The sequence below is a fragment of the Schistocerca americana genome, chromosome 1 (genome assembly GCF_021461395.2).
Source record: "Schistocerca americana isolate TAMUIC-IGC-003095 chromosome 1, iqSchAmer2.1, whole genome shotgun sequence".
Taxonomy (NCBI): Eukaryota; Metazoa; Arthropoda; class Insecta; order Orthoptera; family Acrididae; genus Schistocerca; species Schistocerca americana.
Window position 1 is genome coordinate 160913629 of NC_060119.1, and position 14168 is coordinate 160927796.

The 14168-nt window shown below is 41.8% G+C and overlaps 1 non-coding gene across 1 annotated transcript; it reads left to right on the plus strand.

Moving 5' to 3' along the window:
* Window positions 1–3885: 3885 nt before the first annotated feature.
* Trnas-cga lies at window positions 3886–3960 on the plus strand. The gene has a single exon. It is a non-coding gene; the product is annotated as a tRNA-Ser (tRNA).
* The last annotated feature ends 10208 nt before the right edge of the window (window positions 3961–14168 follow it).

Here is a 14168-nt window from a genome sequence, read left to right on the forward strand (position 1 = left end):
GACAGAGGATCGTGACGGCCATCGAGGAGGAGGAGGAGGTTACTATATTATCGTCTCGTCGACAACGTGGTCGTTAGATACGGAACACAAGCTCGGATTAGGGAAGGATGGGGAAGAAAATTGGCCGTGCTCTTTCAAGGGAATCGTTCCGGCGTTTACCTGAAACGATTTAAGGATGGCCGACGCGGATTTGAACCGTCGTCCTCCCGAGTGCGAGTCCAGTGTGTACTAACGAATAAAAATACAGATATAGCAGTATTTTAAGAAGTGCTTAATTGTAATTGACCTTCGTGAATATGACCGAGAGGTAAGTACAGTAGCCTCTTACCTTAGGGCCAGAGGGGAAGCTAGCGCGACAATTCTGGGTTAAAGGGTGTGAAAGGGGGAGTGTTTTATTGTTTATCTTCCAGTACTGACAACCAACGGGTGCGCGTGTGTCATACAGATCTGCTGCTGCAGTATAAATGTATAAATTTCAGATGAAAGTAACGTGAATTCGAGACTGCACATTATAAGAAGGTCATCTCCAAATGCGGTACATGTTTGTAGCGAAGTATATGAAATTAAAGTAAGAACGTTGTAATACAATGCAATGGGTATAAAAGCGATATTAAAACATCTACTAGACATTTATGAATGTGGCACATATTGCATAATGCAATCAAATGTAATATGATGATGATGATCTTTAGTTTGTGGGCGCTCAACTGCTGCGGTCATCAGCGAACGTACAAAGTCCCAACTTTTTCACGCATTCCAATCTAGCCACTATCACGAATGATGATGATGATGAAATGATGATAAATGTAAGATGATAATCCACTCACACAGACAAGACGACCACATTTGGTCAGGTAATTACTGTGCCACAAGTTTTGGGTCACTGAGGATAGCAGCAGTGTGGAACATAGAACAGTCGACACGAAGTGTTACGTATGGTGCCGACACTCAACGCCAGTACTTGGCAGCCAGCGGCCAGCTTATTCCGCCATTACTACAGCTAGTGTGTTGGAGTTCCATAATACACTTATACATGTAGGTTACCAATTAATAATAAGATATGCGGCCGATGTGCCACACCAAAATGCCAAAATAGGTTCTTGAGCAAAAAGTTTGACCATCACTTATCTAATACCTTTCCCAGTATGATGAGGAGTTGCAAATGGAGCATAGCACAGTACTTAAATGACATGGGCTGTTGGAAAGCTAGGGTGCTGGAGTTCCATAATACACTTATATACGTAGGTTACCAATTAATAATAAGATCGGTACACATGCGGCCGACGTGCCACCCCAAAATGCCAAAATAGGTTCTTGAGCAAAACGTTTGACCATCACTTATTTAACACCTTTCCCAGCATGATAAGGAGGTGCAAATGGAGCATAGCACAGTATTTAAATGACACGGGCTGTTGGAAAGCACGTGAGCGGAACACCACTGCCCATCACCCATTCAAAAGTGAAAACATCACTGCGCAAGGGTGTCACGCATTGAATTACTTGTGTGATCTCTCTTACGTTTTGCAACCCTGTGCATCATATAGCGCCCGGTAAACCATGTATCTTGCCGTGATGGAGTCAGCGTTGCACACACCCATACTGTAGGTACAACCACAACGGAAAGTAATTGCAGGACAAGAGACTGGACTATTGACTGATATAGTCTTGTAACATCAGCCAACATGGCCTTGCTGTCCTGATACAGCGAATGGCTGAAAGCGGGGGAGTATATACAGAAGGCACGCAGCTGGATTCAGCACACTGTGAAATTTTTCTTCACCTTCACACAGGTGAGCAGTACCATCGGCGAATCTTATCACTGATGTCATTTCATCTTGAATTTTAATTCCATTCTTGAACCTTTCCTGTTATTTCCATCATTGCACTTTCGATGTGTAGTTTGAACAGTAGCGGTGAAAACTGCTTCCCTCTTTTACACCCTTTATAGTCCGAGAACTTCCTTCTTGGCCTTTCACTCTTATTGTTCCTTCTTGGCTCTTGTACGTATTGTATATTACCTATCATAAAGATCGTCCCTATTTTGCTCAGAATTTAGAACATTTTGTACCTTTTGACAGTATCTAAAGCTTTCTCCAGGTCGACAAACTCTATGCAAGTGTCTTGATTTTTCTTTAGTCTTGCTTCCATTGTCAATTACGTCAGAACTGCCTCTACGGCGTTTTTACCTTCCCTAAAGCCGAACTGAGTTTGTTGAGTTTGACTATAGGGACAAGTGTGTGTGTGTGTGTGTGTGTAGCCAAGGGGGGGAGGGGGAGGGGAGAGATGGGAGAAATAATTTTAGCTGCAGACCAAATGTTGGGTGCAGTAAGCAGGTTCAATAGGTTTGCACAGCGCCGTTTAAGTCTAGGGACTGATGACCTCAACAGTTTGGTCCCTTAGGAATTCACACACACTTGAAAATTTCAACATAGAAAAAAGCAGTTGAAGCTTTTCATCTCTTCTAAGCTACATTTATTTCGCACTATCACTTCCCCCAATAGCTATAATCATCCACTTTATTTTGTGGTTCTTGTCTGGATAGAGTCTTGGTCCGATTTACCTTGATCATTTTCTTCTAGGTGCGCCCCACAGCCTCAGTAAATTTGGTAAAACGACATTATTCCAGCAGCCTGTGTTTTCAAATATTTTATGTGCTATTTTGCTTCACAGTACTCAGGCGTTGAGGTAACACACGAGAACACAGGATGTTCGTAGCTTACCGTTGTGCTGTTCTCTCATCCCGCCAGCCAAATGGAGACAGAGAATGAGGCTTCTTTCAAACTCTGTTAGGTTCTGATAAAATGTAGGCTGACACAAGGAGATTTCAGATAGATTACATCACGGTCAGACAGAGATTCCGAAATCAGATAATGGATTGTAAGGAGTAGATTGTAAGGAGTACCCAGGAGCAGATATAGACTCAGATCACAGTTTAGCACTGATGACGTTTAAGAAATTAGTCAGAAAGAATCAATACACAAAGATGTGCTATACTGAAGTACTAAGGAATGACGAGATAGAAATGAAGTTCTCTAAGGCTGTAGATACAGCCATAAGAAATAGCTCGGTAGGCAGTAAAGTTCAAGAGGAATGGACACCGCTAAAAAGTGCAAACAGAAGTAGGAAAGAAAACATAGGTACAAAGACGAAACCTTGGGTAACAGAAGAAATACTGCAATTGATCGATGAAAGAAGGAAGTACCAAAATGTTCAGGGAAATTAAGGAATGAAATATATAGGAAGTGCAGAGAAGCTAAGACGAAATGGCTGCAGGAAAAATGTGAAGAAATCGAAAAAGGAATGAGTGTCTTGAGGATTCACTCAGCATATAGCAAAGTCAAAATAACGTTCGGTGAATTTACAAGCAAGGATGGTAACATCAAGAGTGTAACGGGAGTTTCACTGTTAAATGCAGAGGAGAGGGCGTAAAAGTGAAAAGAATACATGGAAAGCCCCAATGAGGAGGAGGAAAATTTATGTGATGTGATAGAAGAAGGGACAGGAGTCGATAGGGAAAAGATAAGGGATCCAGTTTTAGAGTCAGAATTCAAGAGAGCATTGAAGGACTTAAGCTCAAATGAGGCAGAAGGGATGGATAGAATTCCATCACAAGTGCTAAATTCATTGGGAGAAGCAGCGACAAAACGACTATTCACCTTGGTGTGTAGAATGTATGAGTTTCGCAACATGCCATCATCCACACAATTCCGGAGACTCCAGTAGCTGAAAAGTATCCCCCAGGCTGTGGCTAAGCCATGTCTCCGCATTATCCTTTCTTTCAGGAGTGCTAGTTCTGCGAGGTCTGCAGGAGAGCTTCTGTTTAGTTGGGAAGGTAGGAGACGAGGTACTGGCAGAAGTAAAGGTGTGAGGACGGGGCATGAGTCGTGCTTGGGTAGCTCAGCCGGTAGAGCACTTGCCCTCGAAAGGCAAACGTCCCGAGTTCGAGTCTCGGTCCGGCACACAGTTTTAATCTGCCAGGAAGTTTCAGCTGAGAAGTACTTGAATTATCGCACAATCAGCTTAACAGTTCATGTATCCAAGTTGCTGATGAGAATAATAAACAGAAGAATGGGAAAGAAAATTGAGAATGTGTTAGATGACTATCAGTTTGGCTTTAGGAACGGTAAAGGCACCAGAGAGGCAACTTTGACATTTCAGCTGAGAATGGAAGCAAGACTAAAGAAAAATCAAGACACGTTCATAGGATTTGTCGACTTAGAAAAACGTTCGACAGTGTAAACTGCTGCAAGATGTTCGAAATTCTGAGAAAAATAGGTGTAAGCTGTAGGGAGAGACTGGCAATCGATAATATGTGCAAGAGCTAAGAGGGAATAATAGCAGTGGACAGCCAAGAACGAAGTGGTCGGATTAAAAAGAGCGTAAGAATGATGTAATATTTCGCCCCTACTCTTCAATCTGTACATCGAAGAAGTATTGTTGGAAATACAGGAAAGGTTCAGGAGTGGAATTAAAATTTAAGGTGAAAGGATATCAATGATATGATTGTGAGAATGTACGTTTGAAGTACAGCATAGTATGGTAGTGAAACATGTACTGTGGGAAAACTGGAACACAAGATATTCGAAGCATTTGAGATGTGGTACTACAGATGAATGCTGAAAATTAGGTGGATTGATAAGGATCAAGGAGGTTCTGCGCAGAATAGAAAAACATATGTGCAGAACAGTGAGAAAGAGGAGGGACAGGATGGTAGGACATCTGTTAAGACATCAGGGAATGACTTTCATGGTAGTACTGGGAGCTGTATAGGGTAAAAAGTGTAGAGTAAGACAGAGAGTGGAATACATCCCGCAAATAATTGATGACGTTGGTTGCAAGTGCTGCTCTGAGATGAAGAGGTTGGCCAAGAAGATGTTGCGTGGCCACCAGTCAGAAAAATGATGACTCACAAAAAAAGTTTTGGTAACGCTCTCTCACGCTAGTAAGCTGTTTCTGTGCCTTTCACAGTGATCACTCAGCATTTGAACGGTATTTATGGCTCCTGTATACCCTACCAGTCCTGGTAACAACATTAAGGACGAGCAACACCAGTGCACTTTGGCGGCTTTTAGCCTGGAATTTTCGGGATTAGCTACTCTAATTCATTTATGTAGACGCCTATGGAGGCGCATTCCGCATATAACAAGGATAACGTATCTAATAAATTGGCTTCTTTTACACAAACCTTTGTTAGTGAGCTGCTAATCCAAGAAAAATTCGTAGGCTGTTGCGTATGTTACGTGCTAATGATTTCTTCCAGTGCTTCTGCAGAATATTTCCCGAGCAATAATTCGAAGAATCGTATGGTTGAGGCGTGGTGGCGTGAGTTACACTGCCTAATACCTATCCTGATAATTGCGTAGGACTGGCTGAAACATGCAAAGAAATTCCAAACAAACTTACTAGTGTCGTTACAAAGGTAAAACCATTCATGATCCTACAGCTTATACCTGCTGATGAAGCGATGAAAAACTTTTTGTAAATTTTTTATGGGTTTTTATGAATTGCTGGCATTGTTAATAATTTCCTTTACCTTATCATCTGCAATACACAGTTGCATTAATAAACAATAAAACCATAGAATGTATGGACCAAAGCTCTTTTCACATTTTTTGTGTTGGTGTGAGGAAAAAATCATTCACGATAGCTCCCGTACAACGCTATCTTTGTATTCGTAACGTAATACACTTTTAAATTTTAGGTTATTGTACCACAATCTCTAATTCATATCATCATATCACTCCCAAATTTCTCTGTTTTTAATTAGCTGGCCACGCGGGATTAGCCGAGCGGTCTAGGGCGCTGCAGTGGTGGACTGTGCGGCTCGTCCCGGCGGAGGTTCGAGTCCTTCCTCGGGCATGGGTGAGTGTGTTTGTCCTTAGGATAATTTAGGTTAAGTAGTGTGTAAGTTTAGGGACTGATGACCTTAGCAGTTAAGTCCCATAAGATTTCAACACATTTCAACATTTCTTTAATTAGCTTCTCGTCTCCTTTGTTGCAATGATTATGTGATCGAAAATGCACTACTTAATACTCCGTTCGTTTCTCTACACGTTTCAACTGTAATACCGAATTACAGACTTAGTCATTAGTGTGAGACGATATTTAGTCGTTGACTGACCATGACTCATTTTATCATGCGACTAACCAACGAAAATACGCTCAAGAGACTCTTTACTTTTCGATCAAGAAATTTGAAAGGACAGAAGAAAGGGGAAACAGAGGGCACAGATGTTGGAAATAAGATGTAGAAGAGTGTGGAAAGTAAAATGAATGCTGCGGCGCTAAATTGAATAATATCATTCACAAAAGATGAAGACGGAAGTTGGTAGACAAGTAAAGTGCTAGGAATGGCTGATACAGAGACAGCACGAGACAATATTTTGTGGTGTACTTGTTCAGCAGAATCACACAGTGTGTGGCTGAGTGTGTCTGGCTGATATCAGTTTACTTAAATCTTCTTTATTCAGTCATTACAGCCAGAGACCAAGGTAGCTCTTTATTACGTCCTCCTACCCCTAGACTGTGTATCGGAATTCTAAGAATAGCCCTTCAAGTGGTGCATGACGTCTTCATTGTTTTGTCCGCCATCACTGTTTGTGTGTCGCTCTTGTGCTGCCTATTCAAAGTGGACTCGGGTGGTGCGTCCTGTCTTTGAAATTTAATCCTCCTCACAAATTACGAGGTTTTAAGTAGCCCAGACCGATGGACAATACTGAGTCGCTGTCATACAGACGTGTGTTTGATCACTTGCGGAAATGAAATGCACTGTTTTACGATCTTCCTTTGTAACATCGCTAGGTAACGGTGATTGCAATTGTGTTTTACAAACGAAATCGCCTTCATAAGATTTTTGATGTTTCTGTACACCAGAGAATATATCTTCACTATCAGTAAGTTAGGCAACGTACGTATCAGTGTGATTGTGTGAAAATCACACAATAATAATTGAGTGTCAGCCACTCTCTCTTATTCAAGGCAGTCGAATACACTGTCTGAACAAATCGTATTTCTCATGACTTCGCCTGTCATCACCAGAGCTACACATTGCGCATAAAAATCACTTTGAATATGTTTAGCGTGGTGCAGCAGAGTCAGCAACTGTAAAATGTAATTATATTTTCAGCCTCCAGTTGCATAAGCAAAGAAACTTTACCTAGTTCTCGGTTATAATAATGTAGCCTTCTTCAGAAATGCCACAAAATAAAATAAAATTAACATATGCCAGATATTGGCCTTGTCAAACTTAAAATGTTGCCGCTGGTAGCGACGCAGCGAGCTCAGCTGATGGTCGCACGCATGCGCGTGCGGAGTAATATAAACTTAAAACCAGTAAATGTTAACTGAGATTATTATGGAAAATAGCTTATTACAATAGTTCGAATTATTAATTTCACTAAAACCAGAAGTCACTGAAGTTACAGTTCTAAAAAATGGCTCTGAGCACTATGGGACTTAACATCTATGGTCATCAGTCCCCTAGAACTTAGAACTACTTAAACCTAACTAACCTAAGGACATCATACAACATCCAGTCATCACGAGGCAGAGAAAATCACTAACCCCGCCGGGAATTGAACCCGGGAACCCGGGTGCGCGAAGCGAGAACGTTACCGTTCTATAAAAGGCAAAAGGCATATAAAAAGTGTACTGTACAAAAGTATGAATAAACATTAACTGACAACATTATTTGTTACAGCAGCTAGAAATGTTACTTGCACATAAATCTTGATAACTGAAGTTACAGTTCCATGAGACGCAAATGACATTATAAAGCGTAAAGGAACCTTTTAATAAGAAAAGGCCATACGTGCCTGAGATGTGTGGAACTTAGCTAAGTATTAACGCCTGTGAATGATAATAAGGACAATTGTCTCATACCAGTTAGCAGTTAGATATACAGTATGTGATCAGCAATTAATGCATAAGAAAACCAGTGGGCTGTATGTCATAGCCAGGTTCTGGATTTATCGGATAATAGGTGAGCGCAACGCCACAAATCATTATGAAGACACTATAGCCAGTGCAGTTATATGCAAACTTAATGAAGGTCTTAAATATAAATACACCATTTGATGTGTAACAAACTGTGAAACAGCATTGAACATAGGTTAGTGTGTTAGCTATGCAGTGCATAATCGGAAAATACCCGAAGCGACTAATAAGAACAAAAGCACTGTCCGCCCCCGGTAGCTGATTGGTCAGTGAGACAGAATGTCAATCCTAAGGGCACGGGTTCGATTCCTGGCTGGGTCGAAGATATTCTCCGCTCAGGAACTGGGTGTTGTGTTGTCCTAATCATCATCACCATTTCATCCCCATCGACGCGCAAGTCGCCGAAGTGGCGTCAAATCGAAAGACTTGCACCCGGCGAACGGTCTACCCGACGGGAGGCCCTATTCACACGACAGAACGTAAAGGCTGTATGTCGTAGCCAGGTAGTGGCGTGAGTAATATACAGTATTAGATTTACCGGGTTAATAAGCAGTACATGGGGGCGCACCACGCCACAAGTCATTATAAAGGCAGTTATAAGAAGTCATGTTGCGTGCAATCTTTACCAAGCTCATTATTAGAGATACACCATTTGACGTGTATTAAATCGTGAAACAGCCTTAAACTTATAGAAAATAACGACGATTACGTGAAATGCGTATGTAAACATAAAGATAAAAGGGTAATGGCATCGGGAGACATAGAAAGTGTTGTGACTTGGCAAGACAGCCAAGCCACTACGAGATAGCCGAAAGGCACGCGTTTAAGCTCACTCAGGCTGGCGTGAGGTCTGGAACAGTTAAAGGAGTTGAGTCTAGTAAAAAAAAAAAAAATACGTAGCTTCTGGAATACTTAACTTTAATCCATAATTGGTGAACATAGGTCTGACGGTACATGCATCACAAGATAAATAGCAATTGATAATGGCGCCTTGCTAGGTCGTAACAAATGACGTAGCTGAAGGCTATGCTAACTATAGTCTCGGCAAATGAGAGCGTATTTTATCAGTGAACCATCGCTAGCAAAGTCGGCTGTACAACTGGGCGAGTGCTAGGACGTCTCTCTAGACCTGCCGTGTGGCGGCGCTCGGTCTGCAATCACTGATAGTGGCGACACGCGGGTCCGACGTATACTAGCGGACCGCGTCCGATTTAAAAGGCTACCACCTAGCAAGTGTGGTGTCTGGCGGTGACACCACAGAAAGTCCCGCATCATCATGGTAGACGGAGCAAGGATTAAAATCCTTCGAAGAAATTCTTATTTTTCAACCTAAATTGGACATTAAGCAAGTTGCCTTTATCATAATGGAGGCGTTTGAAAATTAGCATTTCTTCGGGTATATCTAGCCTGCATCCTTTAGCTTCTTGGTTTAAGAGCTCTGTGTTTGTAAGTGGTTTAGGGGCATCGGCCATTTGCAGAACATCTAATCCAAAAGGATTGTATAACCTCGTTTTTTATTTACAAAACGACAGTGTGCGAACTAAGAAACCTGCCACTTTACTTTAATGTTCAGCGCGCTACCTTGCGACCCGCGTCCGAATTGAATCTGCGCGACGAGCTTACGACCATTGGCAGGCGAGCCAACCTGAGTATATTCTTTAGGCATGTGGCATAAGCTAGAAAGCATTTCCTTGGAAGTTACTGCACTTTAGGTAAAATCTGTCGACAGATGTTGCAGTCAAATATCGAAAGGTGCAAACATAGAGGTACTACTGATAAATCAGTGGAGACATTGTACTAGCGCCGGCCTGGGTGGCCGAGCGGTTCTAGGCGCTTCAGTCTGGAACCGCGCGACCGCTACGGTCGCAGGTTCGAATCCTGTCTCGGGCATGGATGTGTGACGTCCTTAGGTTAGTTAGGTTTAATTAATTCTAAGTTCTAGGGGACTGATGACCTCAGATGTTAAGTCGCATAGTGCTCAGAGGCATTTGAACCATAGTACTTGCACTGTGCTAAAACATCACCGAGAATACGCAATGAACGCAGATGGCTCCCTTTAGCCATCCGTTTCCAAAACGGATGCGAGAGACTGAAACTGCAGTCATATCTTTAACCCTCTATTGCATTGTGTTGCCATGTGGCAAAAAACCAAATATTTAGGCTTAATGTTAAGAAAACCACTCGTATATGCATGATGTTGCCGTATGGGAAACACACAAGCTGGTTGCATCATGCTAGGCTGTGTTTGGCGTAATTACTTTGGCAGAAGCAGTTGAAAATCGACAGTAGTTGCAGGTAGGTCGAAAGTATGTAAAAACACACGAAACCAGCTGAAAGACTGAATTATTCCTGCCACTTAGATCACATCTACTTAGATTTTTAAGCCACGCAAAATGACACTAAATAACCGACGAATTGTTCTTCTATGTCTCTGTAACTGAACGATTTATAATCAATCAAAATTTCTGTGTTCAACCTCTTACATAGTATTTCGATTATCAGACCGTACACCCAGATATTTTTTCCACTGAAATTGGTTTCCCAGAAAAAAGTATGCAGTAGAAGCTCAAATTCATAGCGAAAATGTAGACTGGAGAAATCAGTGGGTGACATGTAACGATTTCATTCATGGGAAATAATTATTTAGGAATGGCGCGTGTTTAGAATACCTGTCTTTAAGCGGTTAATCAAATGTAATAATTGGAAAATGCCAGAACAGCTAGTCACTTCAGTTAACTCTCTTCCACTTCTTTTTCTTCTCATCATTGGTACATTTATTTAAATTAATATAATTTTGCAATTAAGGGTAGGAAAGCTGCTTCGAAAGACTTAGTGAGGTAAAAAGAACATATTTGCCGTTATGCAGAAGGGTACCAAGATTCCCCATTGCCTAGCACCAACAGCATGCAATATGCGTCCGCTGCTTTTGGCAGAATGGTTTCGTCTCTACAGCTATGTGAAGCTGGCTTCGGCAGTGTAAAAGTCGGGACTGGCTCTTCAGATCAACCCACCCGGCCCTTCAGTTTTTATTAGGTGCCAGGACAGCTGGTCAACGGAAACATGAAGCCGCTAGCGCAGCGTCTCACTGAAGGCTATTACGCAATCGTTCTCTGTCCGTCTCCGTCTACCCCAACACACAAAATATCAGTTACTCCATGAGACGAGCCCGACTCGTCAAATTATTTCTCCTTGTTGCATACGCCTTTCTACTCTCTTAGGCCCTTGATAAAGTATTCCTTGGGGTGAATAGTTGTAGTAGAGCGATGTGCTATTCGTCGATTTACTGTAAAATGTTTGTATGTGTGCTCCTGTGCATTGTTTCATTTCATTTCAATGCAGCGTTTGCGTAGAGCTAGGTGCAAATATCAATATAACGATCACGGTTCTGGTAGGCCATATAAACTATGTTCTCACTGTTAAAGGCATTAATAAACTCATCTTACTTTTTCTCTGGCAAGTATGACTTGTTTTATCGTTGAGTAATAGCTGCAGTAAGGAGATACCTTATCCTGTGCAAAACTCGGTAACTGGGAAAACCACTATGACCAAAATTAGAGGACAACCTCTCCTGAAACTAGGTAATGAAGACATATTTGCTTGTGCAAGGGATAGGCTGTAAAACGCCCTCGGTGCGCGTGAATTAACATCATATGCTTGGCTACATCTGCCCGACAGAGTCTCTTCCTTCCTACATCCCCTCGCCCGCCACAGCTAAGCTACCCCTGCCTTACAGGTGACGCAGTGGAAGGTAGTTCAGATGGTTCAAATGGCTCTGAGCACTATGGGACTCAACTGCTGAGGTCATTAGTCCCCTAGAACTAAGAACTAGTTAAACCTAACTAACCTAGGGACATCACAGACTTCCATGCCCGAGCCAGGATTCGAACCTGCGACCGTAGCGGTCTCGCGGTTCCAGAATGCAGCGCCTGGAACCGCACGGCCACTTCGGCCGGCGGAATGTAGTTAGTAGCACCATGATACCGACTGTTCACATGTGAACTGCTGGGAACAGCTTCGTTAACCACAAGAGGACGACCCAGGTATGTTACAACCACAGTAATAAAAAGTTGTGAGCTGTACATATAGAATGCTAGAAAATTATATACTTTAATATTTGGACTTACGATGAACTTTCAACATAGGTAATGTTTTAAAAATGAATGAAGCTTCGAATCACATCACTGTTCACCCACATATGGGCGCAACATAAACGGTTACAGAACTTGTACACAGAACAAAGTTTACACCGTTCACAGGTAGGCGACGGATGTAACAGTGGTGACAGGGAAAGCATCCAGCGAAAAATATGAAATAAAACAAATTTGCCAAACGGAAAAAAAACGACAGACACTAAAAGACACAATAAACTCGGGGAAAGGAAGAGAACTGCTCGTATTAAAACTTCGGGGGAAATCTAGAAACGAAGAAGACAGGAAGAAACGCTCTTCCACTCAAACTGGCTACTCTACAAGGAAATCGCCCTTCTACTTTCCAGCATTCAGTCAGGTAACAGCTGTCGTACAGGCGCCGTATTTCTTCTTGAACGACAATTCTCTACATATCGTACATATCTGCTGATCGCTCCGCAGAACTGTGGCCTCCGCGTATTACACCATTAAAGCTGATCCGAAAGAGATTGTACAACTGCTTGGACGCACAACGCAGAGGTCTGAAGCGCGCTCATTAAAACCTAACGCAACGACCGTGCTTAAAATGTTTAAAAGGTTAAAAAACGAGTAGCGGAAATTGATTCGTTCTAGGTCAGTGAAAAGAGAAAATGCTTAAAATAGAGACACAGATCAGAGAAGAATTGCTAAGACACTGAGGCAGATACGCGTGGCTGATCATTGGATTACTGAAGATTGATTATGTACCACAACGAACCTTCCTAGGACCGCCACGTATTGAGAAGCCCTTGTGGGTTGCCACACGAGGACACAGAAGAAGGGAGAATTGAATAGCAATCAATAACCAATGAATCAAATGACAGATACACGACACCATAGTAATGAACAGTCCAGCGGTGTATCCACAAATTCTTTCCCAGTTTTATTTAGAGTTCCTTGAAAATTCAATCGACATTTAAATCATTAACAAAGTGTAATACAAAACAGTGTGATAATGAATCCTAACATACTGAAGAACCAAATCCTGAAAACAGTTAAGGAATAATAAGTGTGGACGAGCAAGCACGAAGTTGTAACAACAACAACGCTGTACTATTGTACATATAATAATTTTTTCTTCTGATTTTCGATAAATTAGTGTAATCGATGTTCTGATTTCATTTCTTTTTTTCCATGTCGTTGTGTTAAGAAAACTGTAAACAAATTTCGATGTGAATATTAATGTTTATGTCAAATTTCAAGCAATATTATAACAGAATTGAAATGTAAGAAACGTTGAAATTATTGTAACATGTTTAAAATTGTAACTGTGCCTCTGGTCCATACGTAGGCAATGTGTTATGATACGTAGAGTGCAAAACCTCGGGTGAATACCCGGCTTGTAAGGGAGTGGTAAAAGGTGGATGGCAGGCGAGCGCGGGAAAATGCACACGGGCGTTGCACGGTATAACGGGCTCAGCAGTAGTAGTCGGAGTTGGGCATTGGTCTCAGCAACACGTCCGGGATCGAGGAGGTTCTCCTGGAAGACGTAGTTTCATTGAGCCTCGGATATGCCGTTCCGACGCCTATACAGCATGGCAATATTCCATAGGCACTAAATGGGAAAGTATTGCGACGCTATGAAGAAGTAAAGTGCCGATAAATCAAGAGCCATTGCTGTGGTTGTATGTGTGCTCTGTGCCTAGCCATCTCGCCGCCCGCCAACCGCCACATCGATACAAACAGGTTGAAACTTTTAGTACTGTATTCGTGTGGACCAGTGTTACTTTTGTTCCATACTGTTCAATAACAACTTAAATTTTACCAGAACTGTCCTATCATTTAATTATTCTCACAACTAACCTAGACAGGGTCCTTTCCAAATGTTGTGCAATCCGAGTGTCCCGAAATGAAGAATTAAAGTTTATGTTAATAATAATTACCGGCAGACCTAGCTATGTTAGAATGATGTTTAAAGAACTTCTTTGTTAATGAACCAAGAGACGAATAACAAGGTCTGACAAAGTTGGAAGATAATTTTGATATTGATTTAGTAATGAAGCTTAATTATTTCGAGACAGATATAATGGTATTTAAATGAACAGGAAATAAGACAAAAAGAGCAGT